Source organism: Antennarius striatus, chromosome 9 (assembly GCF_040054535.1).
Source record: "Antennarius striatus isolate MH-2024 chromosome 9, ASM4005453v1, whole genome shotgun sequence".
NCBI classification, from domain to species: domain Eukaryota; kingdom Metazoa; phylum Chordata; class Actinopteri; order Lophiiformes; family Antennariidae; genus Antennarius; species Antennarius striatus.
Window position 1 is genome coordinate 17638404 of NC_090784.1, and position 17126 is coordinate 17655529.

At 42.5% G+C, this 17126-nt stretch overlaps 1 protein-coding gene across 2 annotated transcripts in view; it reads left to right on the plus strand.

Annotated features, from left to right (window-relative positions):
• The window catches only part of LOC137601293 (nectin-2-like), a 75570-nt gene that overhangs the window by 49194 nt on the left and 9250 nt on the right, over positions 1-17126 (plus strand). The window lies entirely within an intron of this gene.

Sequence of the window (17126 nt, forward strand, 5' to 3'; positions counted from 1 at the left end):
CTAATAACTTCTACAACAATGCTCCTCATTTAACCTCTCAACCTTCAGCACCAGACCTGACAAATAAATCCCAGAGTGAATGATGACCAAATGGCCCAAAGCGTCACACGCATGTCTGAGTGACAGATGAGGGAACCGGAGCCTTCACTGGGATTAAAGCTAGTGCCTACCTCTGACATTAATTATGAAAAGGTTCCTGCATATTTTTAGTCACTTTAAAATGAGTGGCATTCTCGCCTGTAGTGAATCGTTAGATCTTCGGTTGTGTGAGTCATACATCCACTGGAATAATTGAGTTAAACACAATATCCTATAAATGGCTCATTCTTAACCGTCTGTGATTAACTCTTCATTATTCATGTCCTGCACATCTGTGCACATCCTTTGACTCACAGCACTTTATATAGTAGATTGTCCTCAATTTTTAGGACAATTATCATGCAAATGAAGTGGTTTTGCAGTTTTCAGAACAAATGGTGAAATGTTCTTCAGTAGCCAAGTCATGTGACCTCAGTACTAACTCAGCTTTAATTTATTGGAGGCTAAACTGAAGGTGAAAAGCCTTTGAGGAAAAAAAAAAAGTCCCCCGATGTGATGATGGCTGCAGCACAGGCCTGATGGTACACAACTAGGGGAGATGGCAAAGGTTGACTTAACATATTTGTTTTCTTCATTCCTTTATCTGCTGTATAAATAAGACCAAGTGGTTTACAGCCATCCTTTGCAGGTTTACTACTCCACTGCTTTGGCATAGCAGCCCTCGGATTTAAACAGTAATATCAACATGCTAAAGTGTTGTTTTGCTGGAATATTTTTGCTCAGTTCACTCAATTAATTACTATTTCATTTATTAGTGTGAATATACTGTATGTTATATATAAAATATATATTATATAGATAGAAGAAACCTCGATGCTGTTTGTCCACATTTTGAATGACACAAAATCTGCTTCCACCAAAAAACAAGCATATCAATCAGCCTCAGCCTCAGTCCCTTCTCCACCCACAACAAACCCACTGCTAAAAACCTTGGAGTCTTATTTGTCTCATTATTCACCCAAGAACCATTTCCACTCAAACCAGTGCTCTTGCACTCTGATTTGGGAAAAACAAAAACATTAATGTTCCTATATTCTCCAGATTAGTTACTGCAACTCCCTCTTGTCTGGCATAAAGCTCAATCCCTCTCTCACCTGCTGCTGCTGTAGTTCAGCAGCTGGTCTTCTCACCGGTTCCCGCAGACATCACATCGACCCAATCCTGGCGTCTCTTCACTGGCGGCCTCTACATCTTAGAATTGATTTCAAGATTTTCCTGATCAATTTTAAAGCATGCTGGGATCTGGTTCCCAGCTGCGTAACAGAAATCCTGACACCATGGCGGCCAACCAGCAGGCCTAGATCTTCCACACGGACCCTTGTGGTTGATCTTAAGTCAAGGCTTTCATGTGAAGATGACCGTGCCTTTGCCTTTAGGACCCTTCGGCTTTGGAGCGACCTGCCTGAGGAGATAAGGCCTCGCACACAAATTAAATTACTTCCTAAAAGTCACTTTCACTGACATGCTGTTATGTGATGTGGTCCTTTTTTTATTGTCCCCTGTTTTATTGTCTTTTTATTGTTTTTATGGGCCTTTATCATCCTTCAATCTTTTAATTCATCCCTCATTTCTCTTTGCTTTCTGCTGTTGTCTTAACATGAACATCCTGTGTTTCGTGTGGCTCTGTTGTTCATGTTGTCTCAAAATAATACTTTTTCATATTATTACTAAGCGATGTGCAGGCTTCAGACAGGAGGTCTGTTAGCTCCTTCAGCCAGCGGCTGATGATCATATCAGTCCCAGGTCGGTTTGCAGCTCTGTTAGGTGACTGCTCTCCATTTCTGTCTGATTGCTGTTGGCTTGAACTAGCTGTCAGCGACGGAGGCAGTGGAGCTATTTGATTGTCACTATTCTGCTGCTGCCACCTACTTGGTGGACGTTCTTGTTCTTTTGTGTCGGGCAATGCCACGGACGGCTTTCTGACTGAGGTCACTGATTGGAGGCTTGTCATGACTGGGATTGGAGGCACCCACCTGCTGTACTAAAGTTACCACTGATCCATGCTTTATTTCACACATCTGTTTACTCTCCTCACTTTTGCTATAGGCAAATATAATTTAATTTAATATTTTTTTAATCTTTTGTGGATAATTATTTTATCATCTGAGCCAGTTTGGGTTTGTTGACTATTTGAGATACAGCATGGGTAACTGACCAATGTGGTTTCTGACTAAACTGGTTTGTGAATGTTAATGTATATTTTAGTGGCACCACCTCACACAGTTCTGTTGGTGTCCGTTTTGTGGAGAGGAGATATTCATTTTTTACAACTTTTGCCTAGTTTCGACCCCGCTAATTGATTTCATGTCAAAGTAATGAACATTATAATAATGAGAATCTGTATCTTTTTTTAAAGTACCGGCACCAGACCAGCAAATGTCTTTAAAAAGTTTATTGTGTTGAACAAGGTGAAAGCAAGGAGAAGTAATATCTTTAAATAATCACTGGAAATTGGTAATTGTATCATTTCTCATCCTCAAGCAGTAAATGATAAAATCTGATCCTCGGGCTGAGTTCTGGTCATTCGGACACACACACACACACACACACACACACACACACACACACACACACACACACACACACACACACACACACACACAGTCTCGTATAAAGACGGACTCAGTCAGACAGACAGAGGGAAGTGGAAGCTCTTGTTTCCCCTGGAGGACTCAGACATTCTCTCTTCCTTGCTGACAGGGCTCAGAGTATCTGGGTGGGTGCAGTGCATTTTTGGGAGGCTCATCTCTCAAGGAGTAGCACATGGGCCAACAGCTGGGAGGGCAGTGAAGGTTCTGGAGTTATAGAGGGAGAGGAATAGCGTGGAGGCAGAATAAAGAGCATGTGATGGTGTGAGGAGGGGTAAGGAGATGGATGTGGAAATCTGAGGCCTTTTGTCGGCATATACATTTTATAGATGCTTATGCTAGATTGAATGCAAGGGAAGAAAGAGGGAAAGGAGGAGATGGGGAGGATGGAGGCAGCAAGAGGACAAAAAGTATTTTGAAAAGGGAGGAGAAAGCTGATTACAGATGGAGCAGAGATGCTTGAGTGAGAGGAGGAGGATGAGGGCTGAGTTGTTACAGCTGTGTTGATTTAGCTCCTCACAGATCAGAGTGTGGCTATCTGACAGAGAGAGAGATGGGAAAAGAAGTTTTCTACAGTCCCTACTGCACTCCAACTTACATCCTATGTGTTTGAATGTTTGCGAATTAATAAACCCCCAAAGGTCTTTATGCTGTGACTTACCTGGAACTAATCCTGTTCGCCAAGATGCAAAAAACAAAGAGCCTTATGTGAAGGCATTATGACCACCAAGGAGTGTATCTTTGAGCTGTGTGTGTGTGTGTGTGTGTGTGTGTGTGTGTGTGTGTGTGTGTGTGTGTGTGTGTGTGTGTGTGTGTGTGTGTGTGTGTGTGTGTGTGTGTGTGTGTGTGTGTGTGTGTGTGTGTGTGTGTGTGTGTGTGTGTAGCGCTGGGTATGAATAAAGGAGATTCATATCAGGGAAAGAATGGTTTGATGCTGCTCCTAAGAATAGATTCTGTGACGGAAATGATTTTGATGCTATATGCAAGCCTGTGTGTGTGTGTGTGTGTGTGTGTCATTTTGTGTATTTGCCCTGGAGTGCTTTGCAGATCAAATGCACTTGCTGTTTAATTCACCATCTCAACAGGCAGCTCTTACAAAGTACATACACGCGCTGGCACATGCACGTCCACATAACCTTAGATACATACAGAGTGGGACATGAATATGGAAATGAAAACTAAATAAGTCTGCAAATATTTGGTCTGAGGGACTTGAGACGGACTTCTGGGGACTGCCAAGTCTATAGTAAATCATCAGTGATTGTGTTCATGTTCATTTGTGCGTGTAACTGTTGTGCAGATGTTCGTCTGCCTGACGGTACGGAACATGCATGCAAATGTTTGGGTTTTTTTTCCTCCTGTGCAGGACTGTACCACCAATATTTCCTGAGTGCTGCAGAACAACACTTTACTCTTTTTCCCTGCACAAAGTTTCACATTTCCCTTTCAAATTGAATCATATCACAACCCATGATATTATAATTAACCCAGCCTGTGAAGTCAGCTTCCATTGTGTGTTTATTGATGGGAAATGCTTTGAATCATACTTTATGTCACAGGATGAAAAATGTCAGCAAGAATAGAAAATGTTTAGCGCCGGCAAAATGAAACGCAAAATGGCAATAATCTTGTTTTTCTGGGTTTTTTTAGGTTTCTAATTAAGTTTTTCATGAGAAGAATTGACTATTTGAAGTTTATGTATTAATAACGTCACTGATTAATTCAGCATTGCATGTTGCTGCTTGTGTAATTCCACAATAATGCTTTGATTGCTACAGTACAGTGTTTACATTTTGTGTATTTCTCTTTTTATTTTTCAGCACCCTTTGGTTTAGATCAACTGTACAGAATATCAATGTCAGGATATCGCAAAATCTCACTTTAGCAGATCAGTGCGGTGTATTTAATGAGACTTTTAATTTGGAATATTATTCTGCGGTATCTTTAAAAAAAAAAAAAGGCAATCTTGAGTCATCGCTTAACTCTACAGTCCTGGGCATCACACACACACACACACACACACACACACACACACACACACACACACACACACACACACACACAGTAGGGGACTGGACTGGATGCCTTCATCAGAGTCAACAGTGATGTAATCTCCTCTGGCCGGTTTCCCTGTACAGTTTCAAGTCTTCTTTCTTTGTTCACATTAAATAACAGCCGTCGTGAGGAGAAGGCAGCTGAAGCCTCTCAAAATGATGCCTGCGTGTGTTTGTCCGTGTCAGCTCCTCCTTTATATCCAGACTGCCTTCCCATTCATCTGTCTGTCATCTTATCTGGACATCTTTTCTTGTAATCACTTCTTCTGCCTCGTCCTCCTCTCTGACTCTCCCGTCTTCTTATCGTCTGCTGCAGACTAAATGGTACAGCGTCTGGAATCAGTCAGGGAACTGTAAGAGTGTGTTTTGTGGAGCTCTGAATATGCAACCTTTACTCTTCTGCATCCAAAACCATCCAGTCAATCCTGGTGTAGAAATCTTCAGTCACTCCGGATCTCTAATCACTTGCTATTGATCCCTGAAGGGTCATTTAAAAAAAAAAACGGAAATACATTATTGATTTATACCATTAATTATTGCTCTGGGAAACATAAATCTCCTTGCGCGACATCAGACTGTTCCAAGCTGTACGTTAAGTCACTGCCAGAGACGCTGTCTGCTCCTGAGCCTGTGTGCATTCATGTGAGGTCCTCATGTGGATTTGTGCAGCACCTATTTTGGCCTCCAACAATCCCTCCTCTCCTCCTGGCTGTCTTCAGCCATTTCAGCTGTCACCTGTCATTCAAACCCACAGCTGAGGCATCATGGGTAGCAGTCATGACTCACATTTGAATGCACTACAGTGTATGTGTGTGTGTGTGAGAGAGAGAGAGGGGGGGGGGGGAGTTCAGAAAATCACTCATCATCACCATGCGAGGCACAGCCACGCTGCACCATTCCCTGTCCACTTTAAGTGTCATCTTGGGGCAATGATTCAATAAAATAGTCTTGAATGAACAAAAGGTCTTATCTTAGCAAAAGGAAATTAAATGTTATTCAAATTTGGCTTTCGGCACTACAGCGGCTGTACGTGAAATGTTTAGAAAACAGAAGTCAATTATCGCCCTGGCATGGATTTGATGTGATCTTTGTCACATTGATGGTAATAAGTGCTTCATCCCCCCGGCCGCGGGTCTTTTAATCTGCCTGGCCTGCCTGCAACAGGAGCCGTGGAAATACGCTCTGTTCAGTGTGTGTAATAGCTGGAACTTCTTTTGTTGCTCGCCAACAATGGGATATAAGCTGCAAAAATAGATGGCACTGAACACTCACAGGGCACACAGATGCAGGTCTCGCATTCTGATTAATTTATGTTCCGGTACATTTCAGTTTTCCTAGGCCATTACCCTCCCAAATGACTGTTATTCACGGGAGATTGAGGCAAACAATTCTCTAACAAACAAGTGTGCACTTTTGTCCAGATTTTCATGTCTGCTCTGTTTATTGTCTTGTGTTTGCGTGGTGGGTTTTATGCTCTCGCCCAGTTTTTTTGTCATCATATGATGACTCCTAGTTATTTGTCTGGGTATTTCAAACGCTGTCCAGGTGCTGTTGTCCTCTATAGGTTCCCACCATGCTGATAGATGGAGCCATTATGTTTTTTATATCACGATTCTTTGCTTGCAGAATAAATACACCTCCATACTGAAGCGTTGACCAAAATGTTTGTCACGGTGTGTGTCCAGGTGTGTTAAAGGGTAAGCGTGCGTTGACTTGCCCCAGTTGTTGATCCTATTTAAGGCCTTTTTACTCAGCTGTCCTCCTCTTAATGCCACTTTACTTCTTGCCTAAGGGTTTTATGTCACCCAATCACCGTTCATTAGCGTGGATGGCTGGGAGAGGTAGAACCAGACGGAGACTCGTGTTTTAATGCAGCCTCCTCACAGTCTTTATGTATGCTTTACTGCAGTATTAATATATTCATTCTTGATTGATCTTCACATCATTTTATTTATGATATTATTAGCTGATGTATTCTGTTAGTGGTTGTACACATTTATCCAGAATAATCTTCGAATTTGACTATTTGTTCAAACTGTTTAATTTTTTTTCTTTGCTGACAAATGATTAATCGGTTGTTACAGGACACAGATGCAATGTTTTTATGTAGAAATCCTGTTTTTAATGACAGACTGCTAGAAGCAATGAAAATTTATTTTTTTACTCCCCATCACTGTAATGATAGAAACAAAAAGTAAATAAGCTCTAACTAAGGCCGACTAATGTTGATTGTACAGACGTGTGTGTGTTTGTGCGTCCGTCCCTCCCTCTTAGTGAGTAGACAGCGTATTACTTGTCTTGATGCAATGAGCCAGGCCTTGTATTAGGCAGGTTGAGCTGCAGGGGGAATTTTGTAACACTTGACCTGTTTCACTGAGTCATTTGTGTGGATGGAGAATGGAGGGAAAGAAGCGGAGGGAGAGAATGAGTGAGCGAGGGAGGGGGAGGACTAAGGGTGATTGGAGGGATGAGTGGCAGTGAAAAGTAATTGTGAAAGGGAGAGAGAGAGAACAACAGCTGGGGGAGCCGGAGGGAGAAAAAAAAAGTGATGACAGCGCCCTCGTATTTCTTTTTTTTTTTTTTTTTTTAACTTCCTCTTTTTCCATCTTTCTTTTCTCACCCATCTCTCCGTCCCTGTCCTTCATCCGGCAGCCTCTCAGGCGGTCCTAGCTGAGTCGCCTCACTCCTCATTACTCACCCCTTCAACCTTAAAGGTCACAAGCACTAACTTGGCACTTTTTTTTTTTTTTAAAACGCAAGAATATCAAAGTTCTTTATGTAACTGTTGCACGCGTGTCGCTTTGCGTGTGTCGTTGACAGTATTTGATGCCAGATTTTCCACATAGATATTAATAGTGTGGGTTTTTTTCTTTTTTTTTTCGTTTTTGAGGGTAGCTCATCTGGTGGTCTGCCTCGGAGGATGAGTTAAAGCTGGATGTCTGCTTCACTGGCCACTCCTTCTCTCTCTTTGCTCTCATCCTTCTGTTCTCACACTCCGTGTCTGTGTGGCTTCTCTTCTCTTTTGTTCCGATAACCGTTAAGTATTGTTGCGCATTATGAAAGACATAAAGTGTTAAATTGTCCATTCAGCCCAATAAAAAAACCAGAATATTGTCATGTACTTTTAGGATATCCAGCTATGCATGTACTGTGGTTGAGATTTTTTTTTATATGTCCAGACTTTTATGCACAATGTGACCACATGCTTAAGAAAAAGATCCATCAGCATGCACAAAGTCACCAAAGCTTCGGTTTTTTCATGCTGAAGTCCCGAGGAGTGGCGCTGGGCTGTGAATCGATTTTGGCTTACAGTACTTGTCATACTGGGAATTTCATCCACTCTATTCACACGCTATCACTACAAAAGCAGTGTTTCTTCACAAACCTGACAAAACCTCTCTTTTTTTTATTATAAGCATAAAAATATTTGATCATAAAAGATATGATTCTCATTATTGGTTTTATAATTACGCTCTGTGGTTTGTTTATTTTTGTTCTGCTCAATTTTTCACATCCAGGTAATACAAGTTACAGCAGACTGACAAACACAATCAACCTTAATAAAATAAATTTTGATGATTGCCCTTTACATTTTTGTTTTGCCTCTAGCCAAATAAAAACACAAACTATCTTTTTTTTGCTTCCACGTAAACAGCAATATTGAATCATTTGAGGGAATTGAGCTTCCATACCAATTACCCAGAGAAACCTTCTCAAATAGGTTGGCCAGTCATTTAGAAAACACAGCTCAAACATTATTTTATGCCGGATATATGAGTGAAATTTTAATATAATAAAATTACGTGATATTTAGTGTAGCTTTTATTACATGCGGGAAGAAGCGGAACTGGAAATATAAGGAGGAATTAATTCTTGTGTCAGGGGATGTTGCTCTTTTTATTTAGGAGGTAGGTTGTAAACAGAAATGTGGAGAAAAAAAATATCTCTGGTCTCACTGCCATCTTATTTAAAATCTGCTTTCATTACCCTCCTTTGCTCCTGATCTCTTGTCGCCTGCTCTGCCACTCCTGCCACGCAGTCCAAGCCTCTCAGTCGTGGTGTGACGTCTGTTGTGGTGACTGCTGGCTGCTGGCGCGTCCTCTGGTGATTCCAGGCCCACCGTCAGTGGGAACGGAGCCTGGTGTTTGGTGACATTTAGCGTTTTACCACAAAAATTATGCATCAGTGTTGACATTCAGCCTTATGCATAAAATTCATGATGTATGTGGCACTTCCTGTAGGCACTGCAGTGGGGACGGAGGAGTATGTCACAGCTGAGGCACGGACACACATTAAAACACACACACACACACACACACACACACACACACACACACACACACACACACACACACACACACACATATAGCTTATACAGTAGCTTTATTGTATAAAGACACACATCCTCATGAATCTACATCATAAAGCCTTAGGAATACATTTAAAAATAGTGTACAATTTCTCTTCCCATTCTTGTCTTCATTATGGATTCAAAAGGAAGCACCTACACACACACACACACACACACAGACACACTCACACACACTCCTCTCCCTGCGGTACTTCGCTTTATTCATTTTTTGCAGATTAATTCCAGGACGACACTTTTTATGATCCCCAATTCATGTCAGCAGTCAGGCAGGCGTCCCCTCTCTGCTGCTTCTCCTCTTATCTCCTCTGCCTCGTGTCTCTGTCTGCGTCTACATGCGCGCTCCACGAAACAATGGTAGTTTCTAGTAACGAGCATTGAGTTTGTCAGGTTTTAAAAGCAGAGGAAGACAAATGGAGGGCGGGGGGATGAGAGGATGTGAAGATAATGGGTTTCTGGGGTGATTAACATTCCAGAGTGGCGTGTCAAAGACAGTGTGACTGTCCTATTGTGTCTTTACTGACATCCTAATGAACAGAGGTCTGGGGACTAGTTTCATTTGTTGCATAGAGGGTAATAAACATACCATGTCTCATCTGCATCTCAGGTGCCAGGATGTGACTGTATGTCTGAGCCGCTCCTCTTGTATGTGTGCATCACCATTTTCTTCTTTCAAAAAAATTCAAAACAGACCAGCTTTTCCGCTGTGAGCTTTTATCCTCTCGGTCAGTGAGTCAGACGGCTTTCTGACTCGCTGCCGGGCAGGAATCACCAGGTTTCTTCCATGCTTCTGTGATACACCTGTCACCTAGAGCCAGTGGGTCTGAGCAACCGATTTGTGTGTGTGTGTGTGTGTTTCCATGTTTCTTTGTGTTTGTCCAAAACTGGAACTGGCGTTAGGTCAGCCACCGTTCTGTATTTCCTGCTGAGTGAATGCTGTTGACATACAGGATTTACTGAAAGGGTGAGTGTTGTGCACACAGCTCACACCTCCTTTGTGTCATTAACTCAAATGCTGGTGAAAGAGAAGCACTTCGTGAATGTGTACGGACAACACGTCGTTCCCTGTTTTTCAAAAGTAGAAAATAGCCACTTAAGCTGTCAAATCCAAGCCCGTACAGAGTTTATAGCCCATAAACTCCGTGTTTTATCTACAATTTGATGATTAAGTCATTGATGAGTAGCAAATAAAAATTAATCCTGAACTTTGAGCAGTTTTTCAAACATGAATGCTTAATTCTGGACTCTCAATTATAGGGATTTTCTGCTGTTCCTCCTGTTTTACTACAAGGAATAACAAACATATCACCAGTTAAAGGCTGTTTGCTGGGCGAAACAAACAATTTAGAGATGACAGCTTTGGCTGTGGGGAAAGTTTCTCCAATTTTATAGGCAAAACATGAATCAATGAATAAAGAAATGCTGGGCCAATAATCATAAATAATGAATGAAAATAGCTGTGGTAGCTTTAATTTAATGTGTTTTCTGAGGAAGACACAGACTGAGGTTCAAAGTCTACACTTTACTTGATCTAAATTGCCCGACAATTAACACAAAACCAAATCTTTTGTTTGTTTTCTCTCATTAATCAAATAAATGCAATGATTTCTCTTTGTAGAGTTAATAGCACCAAAAGGATTCTGTTTAGTTCTGTTTGTCACTGGGTTTACTCTGCTGTGTCGACCAGAATACCCCTTAAGGCAAAACTCTCCAGTGGAGAGAGAGAGAGAGAGGTGGTGGAGATGCTGTTTGCATTTCCTGTTGATGTAATAAACAGAGTCATATAGCACCAAAGGATTTTTTTTTCTGTCTGAGGCTATAAAAAGAAAGAATATCAAAATATATTTAAATGTAGAATAACATAAGTCTCCATTTTTGTTAGCTATATCCATTAATATGCTTAATATCAGTAAACCTAACACGAAATAATTAGGATTAAAGCTGTAATTAGAATAGCGGCTACATGTTGAGCTTCTTATCTTCACTCTCACCCATGTTGTCTTTCCGACGATATCTACAGCTGCATCTTCAGGGGGAGTTATAGCACCATCAATAATGCAGCAGATCAACACTAGCTGGTTTTTTCTTTAATGATATTGATAGATTGCAATGAAATGAAAGTAATGGCACTGCATGCCGGTTCATCCTTTTACCAACCAGCCGCAACACATCGCTTTTAACTGCTTGTTGTCAGTCGTATCATACATATAGAGTGTCTCCCTCGATAGAAATACCAACCATAAATAAACAGATGTCAGTACATAGATAGGAAAGCATCATACTTAATAACGCCTGTTGACCTGGTTCCCCCCCCTCCCAATGCATCAACAGATGTACCAAATATTTGCTGGAAGTGTTATTCAAAGCTCATCACAGAATGATGTGAAGGCGAGCCGGTGGAATGAAACCGTTAATCTCGACATTAGTTTGCACCGTTTTTGAGGTAAAAGAGGATATAGATAAAATTCTTCCCCAGGCTTGGCTTCACCTGCTGGATATAGGCCACAAATGCCTTTCTGATCAGGAAGTCTGTCCGCAGGTTGCTCATGGATTCAGAGCTAATATCACTTGATTCTCCCCAGTCCCTCGACTTTGATCCTAATGCTTCATCCGCCCTCGGATCAAAACGTACATCCGACTGCTGCCCACTGTTCCGCCGGACTGTGCATGCCTCGCATAAAGTCAGGTGTGCTTTGAAAGCGGAGCAGAGCAGGTTTTTGAGTGAAGCTGAGACATGGATTATGGAGAATTTCACTGGCCATCTAGGTGTGTGTAATAGCATCTATTTCTGACTGCCTTCAGAGAGAAATGCACGGTTTTTCCTGAAAAAGGCATCAAAACCTCTTGCATCATTCTGGGCTTTCACTTCACACAGGTGCTTTTGTAATCCCAACACTCTCTGAGACACTTTCGAGTGCACACTTCAGATTCTCTCCTTCTATTTATGCATATTTCTAGATGTGCGTGCGTGTGTGCGTGTGTGTGTGTGTGGTTGTGTGCATGTGTTGCGTATGTACATGCGTGTAACTGAGTCGAGTGTGCATGCATGTTCCATCTATTCTGGCGTGCCTAACTGGCTTTGACACATCTGTGGCTTTTCCAGGCAAATCAGGGCCGGTGCCAAGACTGCCAAGAAATCAATGCAACAGACTCGGCTTCCCTCCTTTCCCCTCGTATTCCTCCCTCTTCCTCAAGTTCAGTTTGCCCCCTTCTTTCTCTCTCTGTGTCCCCCCACCCCCCCTTCCCTCTGTCTTGCTCAGAGCCCTTATTAAAAATGGAATGAGTGTGTGCTGCATGTTTAAAATCGTCATGGATGGATTTAAATGGCTGATGGTATTTAGTGACTCCTCAGGGAGCTACCATGAGCCCTTAAGCTGACTCCTCTGACTGGAGCCTGACTGACTGGTGAGCACACACTAAACCCCTAATAATGACTTGTGTACACACAGCACATGCAAGCACACAGTTACATGCACACACACACACATACACACGCATGCATACACACACGAATACTCATTATAGCATGCTGCTTAGTTGTGACAAGGACGCTAGTCACGTTTGTTATGAAGGGAGTAGATGCACTGCAATGTGTTGTATATTGTGTGTGTGGGTTTGTGTGTGTGTGTGTGTGTGTGTGTGTGTGTGTGTGTGTGCACGTTTGCGTCAGTGCACACACATCGGTCAATAACTCATTAGTTTGTCTGCTTTGTAGCAGTGTGTAAATGTTTTTAACTGCATTTGAAGTCACTTTCATGGAGTCGCAGGCATGTCAACGTGTGTGTGTGTGTGTGTGTGTGTGTGTGTGTGTGTGTGTGTGTGTGTGTGTGTGTGTGTGTGTGTGTGTGTGTGTGTGTGTGTGTGTGTGTGTGTGTGTGTGTGTGTGTGTGTGTGTGTGTGTGTGTGTGTGTGTGTGTGTGTGTGTGTGTGTGTGTGTGTGCGTGCGTGTGCGTGTGTGTGTGCATTCTCTCTCAGCAGACGGCCTGCATGTCACATTGAGCCCCTTCAGGTCGAGCAGCGAGTGTTTCTGTCATGTTGTCTTTCATGCTGCCTCAGTTTCGGGGTCCAATCTGCTCCCAAGTGTCCTTCACTAACACTATTGATTACCCCACACACTCTCAAATGCTGAACACAAATAGTGCTGCTGTGAGGCGCACACACAAACAGACACCCCCACACAGATGGAAAGGCAGGAGGATCTGAATCGGTAGCAGTGTGATGTGGAAGAGATTGAAGACTTTGGTGTAATCTGAATATTCAGATGAACTCTGTCTGAAAGATCTTCTTTTTTTTTTTTTCATTAACCATCCTGCACCTCTGCTCATTTCACCTTTGGAATAACGGGACCTGAGGCGTTGCATTGAGTGCAATCATGGGATGAAAATCTAGATTTACTTGTTATTGATGCTTTGAGGCGTTTTTAACAATGGCTATTTGTTGTAATATTGTTTGATGTATGTCTGACAGTTAGAGACCGTTCATCCCTGATGGGTGAAGTGAGGATGCATTAGAAAGCTTCTCATTGCGGTGATGATGATGCGTGTACGTGCTTGTGCTCTCCTGCTCATGCAAAGCCTTAATGTATATGCCTGTTAGCAGGCACACTCGTATTTAGGTGCTTGTCTTTCCAATTTTACGTCTCTCGCCGGTGAGTTACGGCCGAATGGTGCCACGTGTCGTCGGAGCTGTTCGCTGACGACCTTCGGCGGTTCTGACACATGAGCAACAGTTGAAGATTTCATGTGATCTACACGTTTATGGGTTCCAAAAACCATCCACTTCCCTACAAATTTCTACCTAGAGGCACATATTTGAAGCATAACGAATATGTGCGTAGATGTGTGTGTGCATCTTGTGCTGGTATATTAGTTCCATCCTTTTTACTCTTGCATAAATCACCAGCACTCCATGCCAAGAAGCAAATCAGCCGCGTTTAAACACTAATGAAATCATTCTTTATTCTCACGCAGATAAATTGAGCTCTGAATGTTTTTTTCTCTTCCACTTTCCTCCCTCCTCTGCATTCCATTGTTTCCACCCACTTGTCACCTGTGTCAGGCCGCGACCGAACGCCAATGGAAGAGGCATCTTTCTTAATGACCGTTTGAATCTGAGTGCGATGAGAGCGTAGTTTTGTTTTTGTTTTTTGTTTTTTTCATTTCCCCGACAGCTCGCATTGTTGTGGTTTCTCTCTCTAGGGTCATGATATGAAGAGGAAAGTGAATGAATTGTGGAACGCGTGCGGGGCCAGAATGGCTCCGTGTGCCATTAATCAGTCGCTGATGAGAGGAAGCTTGAGGGAGAGATGGGACCCATTACTGCTGCGGCACTCCCAGCACTGCGAGGTTTCTTTTTCTAGGCGGTCAACAATGCAGCCGGTAAAAGCACAGTAAACAACACTTTCAAGGAAATCGTCCTCCCAAGAAAAGAAAAGAAGAAAAAAAGAAAATACAGCAAATGACTTACAAGGATCATTAGTTTTATATGTTATCAAGCTGAAAGAAGAGTTGGGACATTTGCTTGCCTTACTTGTGCGGAATACTTTACCTTCTCCTATCCAACCTCCTCTCACATCTTCATTCTACTTCTCCACCTTCCAGCTTGAATCTTCAATTCTCTCAGTTCTAAAGTTGTTGTTTTTTTGTTGTTGTTGTTGTTGTTTTTAGGATTTTTTTCCCCTTGCGTGCACTACGCTCTCTTCCCTCCTCCCTCCACCCACCTTCGTCATCTGTGCTTCTTCCTCCGCGTGTTGTTTCCTTTTTGGCAGCCTGCGTGAGGAACTTAGTAGGAGGGCGACACGAGGAGGATTCTTGTGCGAGTCGGCGGGAGTTGAGAGGAATAGAGGGAGACGGGGGTTAAGGAGCAGTAGCCAAGTCTTAGAGGCTGTTTTTTTTTTTTCTTCACTTCTCATTATATATAAAACATTTCTTAACAGCGGGCTTCTGAATTAATTGCCGCACACGGAGGCTATTACAATGAAGCATCCTGACTGAAAGGGGGGGGGGGGTCTGAGAGGCTTGCAGAGTTGGAGGTTGTGTGTGTGGCTGAGTGGTGGGTAATGAGGTGAGAGACCCTTCCAGCCAAAGGTTAGCAGTGGTTAGGAGGGCAGGTAAACATGCCAGCCTCTCCTGACTGCTTGGCCTCCAGGCCGCAGTGACACTGGTCGAGGGGGGGAGAGTGGTGTAAGGGATGGGGGGGTTGGGGTGTGTATGTGTGTGTGTGGGGGGGGGGGGGGGGCAGAAAAAAGCAGGACAAGAAGATGGATGGGAGGCTCACAGGCATTCTGAAGTAAAAAGCGGTGGTTGGATATGACCAGAGTGCGACATTTATCTTAAATTGCGACTGCGTACCCTGGTTGCTACTTTAAGTCAGACTCTAATGCATCCTCTACTTACCTTTTAAATGTGATGCGACAATAAGTAATCGCCTTTCAGGTCTACATAAAAGCATGTTTTCCTGTGTTGCAAAAAAAAATGCAGCATACCTGCTTTCTTTTTTTAAATTTCTCACTTTCACTCTCAGAGGAGTAGTTTACCGTTTGGAGAAAATGTCGCTTATTTGCTTTCCTCCCAGAGACTTGGATGAGCAGATCAAACCGATTTTTTTTTTTTTTTAAATATGCGTGGTGTATGGAGCTGCAGAAGCAGGCTGTGTTTAGCTTAGCTTATCATAAAGAAGCAGAGGCAAGTGAAATACATCTTTTTACCTGTCTGTTTTTGTGGAGATTAAACAAATGAGATTCCACATGTTAATTAGTTGAGCACCGGCGGTGCCGATTGAGCCTGGGTAGCAGTTTGTTACTGCTTTTCAGTCTTGATGCTAAGCTAAGCTAATCACCACACAACTCCATCTGTACTAAAGATAAAGATATGACAATAGAATGAGCTTTCCAGCAAAACAAAACCAATGAAGAAAGTGAATTTGTGTTTGAGTGTCCAACTATTCTAGATGTTTTAGACTACGGAATCGACCAATATTGTGATTATTTAACATTCAGTGGAAATCCCATAAACTGATTTGTGTCATTTAAATAAATGATTAAAACTCAGTTTTAGTTAAAAAAAAGAAAAAAAAGAAGCTAATTAGTGTTAAATTAGTTTTGTTTTATCTTTTTTATGAAATGTGAACAGAGATTTGTTGTTGTAGTGGAATAATAGCGTAAGCGATCTGTGAACATTGCACAGTTGTCTGGTGGCTAGACTTGTTTTACGGTTTGGTTTCACAAACATTACTGATGTAATCAGAAACGTTTCATTTCCTAGAAATGATGGTTTTGGTTTCAGATCATTATGAACAATGCAAAAACAATTAAAACTGTATTATTGCAATTATTCTGCATTATTCTCATGTTAAAAACGTGCTTTGTGTAATATATCATAATTAATCCGTTGTGATGATAGTAAGGGCTAGAATTTACTTTGCGTTTGTGTGCTCTTATAAATGGAATGAGAATCTGACCGGGTGTGTGTGTGTGTGTGTGTGTGTGTGTGTGTGTGTGTGTGTGTGTGTGTGTGTGTGTGTGTGTGTGTGTGTGTGTGTGTGTGTGTGTGTGTGTGTGTGTGTGAGAGGGAGAGAGATGGTGAGATAGGGGGAAGCTGAACCAGCATGCTGCTTGTAGTAGTACAGATTATTCATGTTCTGAGGGGACAGCTACATTTGGCTAATGCGACCCTGCTTTCTCCGCTGGCTGCAGCCAACCACCTCCGTGCCAGTGTAAAGTGGACTGTAAATATTGACAGGGGAGACAGCAAGAGGCAAACAGCGACCTTGTCAGATGGAGAAAGAAGAATTTGGAGGAGAGGGGGGGGGGCGATGGAGGCATGGGAGGAGAGAGAGGGGGGACAAGATGGAAAGAGAAAAATAGATGGAGAGTTCCTGCCTTCTCCCAAGGCAGCTGAGTGTGCTTTGATGCACTGTGGCAGGGAACACACTGTCTCCCACTGAGGGAGAACACACACACACACACACTCATGCCCAAGCATATAGCATTTTCCCATACCACCACACAGCTTTTTA